General features: G+C 41.2%; 1 pseudogene; it reads left to right on the plus strand.

The window, feature by feature from the left end:
* Nucleotides 1-314: 314 nt before the first annotated feature.
* Nucleotides 315-2,257, plus strand: LOC125162253 (60 kDa heat shock protein, mitochondrial-like; annotated as a pseudogene).
* The last annotated feature ends 1,186 nt before the right edge of the window (nt 2,258-3,443 follow it).

Genomic DNA, 3,443 nt, shown 5'->3' on the forward strand with positions numbered 1-3,443 from the left:
AAAAATAAACGTTGAAAAGAAAAGATATTATATATTATTTATGTAATTAACACAAAACACAAATACATAAAAGGAAGATAAAAATAAGCAACCAATTCAAGAACCTATAGGAAAAACATCAAAATTAACTTTCTGGAACTGAAAGAAAGGCATATACATACTGAAAATAGTTTCTACACACCCAAATCCTCCCTTAAAGCCAACAGCAAGCAGGATAGTGTAAGGGCAAACACAAATGAAAAAGATGAGCCTTGCCTCACTCGCCTCCGATGGCCTGCCTTGCTGCCCGCACGCCCTGCCACTGCCCTGCAAAAATGTTTCAGTTACCTGCAGTCTTTTGCCAAAGTAGGCCAGGGTCCAGGGCACTGGCTCCTCATCTCACTCAGGCCTCCAAAGATACAAAATTTGGTGCAGATGCGTGAGCCTTAATGCTCCAAGGTATCGACCTTTTAGCAGATGTTGTAGCCGTTACTATGGGGCCAAAGGAAAGAACAGTGATTATTGAACAGAGTTGGGGAAGTCCCAAAGTAACAAAAGATGGCAGGACCGTTGCAAAGTCCATGCACTTAAAAGATAAGTATCAAAATATTGGCCCTAAACTTGTTCAAGATGTTGCCAATAACACAGACGAAGAGGCTGGCGATGGCACCACTACTGCTGTGTCCTGGCACGCTCTATTGCCAAGGAAGGCTTCGAGAAGGTTAGCAAAGGTGCTAAGCCAGTGGACGTCAGGAGCGGTGTGATGCTAGCTGTTGATGCTGTAAGCGCTGAACTTAAGAAGCAGTCTAAACCTGTGACAGCCCCAGAAGAAATTGCTCACATGGCTAGATTTCTGCAAGTGGAGACCAAGAAGTTGGCAACATCATTTCTGATGCAATGAAAAAGGCTGGAAGAGAGGGCGTCATCACAGTAAAGGTTGGAAAAACACAAAACGATGAATTAGAAATTATTGAAGGCATAAAGGTTGATCGAGGTTATATTTCTCTGTACTTCATTAACACAGCAAAAGATCAGAAATGTGAGGGGTGCCTGGGTGGCTCAGTCGGTTGGGCGTCCGGCTTCGGCTCAGGTCATGATCTCACGGTCTGTGGGTTCGGGCCCCGTGTCAGGCTCTGTGCTGACAGCTCGGAGCCTAGAGCCTGCTTCGGATTCTGTGTCTCCCTCTCTCTCTGCTCCACCCCCACTCATGCTCTGTCTCTCACTGTCTCAAAAATAAAAATGAACATTAAAAAAAATAAAAATGAAAAAAGAAATGTGAATTCCAAGATGACTATGTTCTACTGAGTGAAAAGAAAATGTCTAAAACAGAAAAAAAAAGAAAATTTCTAGTGTCCAGTCCATTGTACCTGCTCTTGAAATGCCAATGCTCACTGCAAGTCCCTGTTCATAACTGCTGAAGATGTTCACGGAGAAGCTTTGAGTACACTTGTTTTGAATAGGTTAAAAGTTGGTCTTCAAGTGGTAAGCAGCCAAAGCTCTAGGTTTTGGTGACAACAGAAAAAAAATTGCTTAAAGACATGGCTATTGCTACTGGTGGTGCAGTGTCTGGGGAAGAAAGATTGACTCTAAATCTTGAAGATGTTCAGCTTCATGACTTAGGAAAAGTTGGAGAGGTCAATATGACCAAAGATGATTCCATGCTCTTAAAAGGAAAAGGTGACAAGGCTCAAATTGAAAAACGTATCCAAAAAAATCACTTGAAATCAACAGTTAGATATCACAACTAGTGAATATGAAAAAGAAAAGCTGAATGAACATCTGGCAAAACTCTGAGTAGCTGTGCCGAAGGCTGGGACAAATGATGTTGAAGTTGAGTGAAAAGAAAGACAGAGTTACAGATGCCCTCAATGCTCCACGAGCTGCTACTGAAGATTCTCTGGGAAGGGGCTGTGCCCTGCTTTGGTGCATTCCAGCCTTGGATCCAATAACTCCAGCTAATGAAGATCTTCAAAATTCCTGCGATGACCATTGCTAAGAATGCAGGTGTTGAAGGATCCTTGATAGTTGAGAAACGTATGCAAAGTCCCTTAGAAGTTGGTTATGACGCCATGCTTTGGAGATTTTTTGAATGATGGTGGGAAAAGGAGTCACTGATCCAACTAAGGGTGTAAGAAGTACTTTACTAGATACTGCTAGAATTGCCTTTCTGTTAACTATAGCAGAAGTCGTCGTCACCGGAATTCCTAAAGAAGAAAAGGACCCAGGAATGGGTGGAATGGGTAGACTGGGAGGGGGTATGGAAGGTGGAATGTTCTAATTCCTAGAACAGTGTCTTAGCATTACTAATGAACTGTGAGAGGAAACTCAAGGCAGGGCCCTTCAACAATAACTTCAGAGAATTCCACTGGAGGAAATGACTGAAGAAAAGTCTGGCTGGTGTTTAAGAAAATCATGATAACCATCAGTTACCGGTTTCGGTTGACAACAAATTCTGACTTACTGCTGTCATTGTCCATGCTCACAAAGAATGTATTTTGTACTTTTGAATAAAAAGAGGCATTTTTACTACTATGATGTTAAAATCGGGATTTTCATACTTGCCATCACCAGATGAAAAGTTAAGGAGCAGTCTTTCTGTGGAGAGCAAGAATAATTGTGTACAAAGTAGAGAAACAGCCAACTATGTGGCAACTTTTGTGTAATGAAAAATTGTTTAAAGTTAAAATAAAAAAAGAAAGAGGCTTAATCCTCCCTGTTAGAGACTTATTACCCCTCCCCTCCCTTTTCTTAGAGCATTTACTTTAGAAAACTTGTAAGTTCCTTCTCTTTCTTTAAAACATTTATTATTATTTTTTAACGTAAATAGACTTCTTGACCACTTTACAACCCAGGAATGTCTTTCTCAAAGACCTGGGCGCCACCTCTCTGAAATGTAGTCACAGTTTTTGTGGGTAGGTAGGAGCCTAACTTCAGCAGGTTCCTCAGGCTCCTCGCTCTAAGTTTCAAAACTACCACCTGCCACAAGGATATGAGAATTTTGTTTTTCCTTTGGGTGAAACCAATCAGCAAACACAGAGAAGCCACTCTACGTATCAAGTGAATCTAGGATCACCAATGTGTGACAAATGGTACTTTCTGGTCCTCTTCAGGGCTAGGGAGTGTTTGTCTTGAGAACATGTCTGTAATGAGTTGTATCTTCTTGGCTATAGAAATGGGTAAGATTTTGGTCTTTGCAATCTCTTAGCAGATTGTCTACGGTATGCATCACGTCCCGGTTTAATGCTTATTTAGTGACAAAATGGTTTTCTTTCTCTTCTATGTCTGTGGGGAGGTTTTATGGGTTGAGAAGAGATTTTATTTTTAATTACATTCCCCCCAACAATAGCAAATACATACATACATGTGCATGCACACACACACACACACGCACGCACAGAGATGACATCGTCAGCAAAACTAAGTGGAAAAAAAAAGAGTAGAAAGAAATGGAAGTGAAGAAACAA

The sequence above is a fragment of the Prionailurus viverrinus genome, chromosome A3 (assembly GCF_022837055.1).
Source record: "Prionailurus viverrinus isolate Anna chromosome A3, UM_Priviv_1.0, whole genome shotgun sequence".
Lineage (NCBI taxonomy): Eukaryota > Metazoa > Chordata > Mammalia > Carnivora > Felidae > Prionailurus > Prionailurus viverrinus.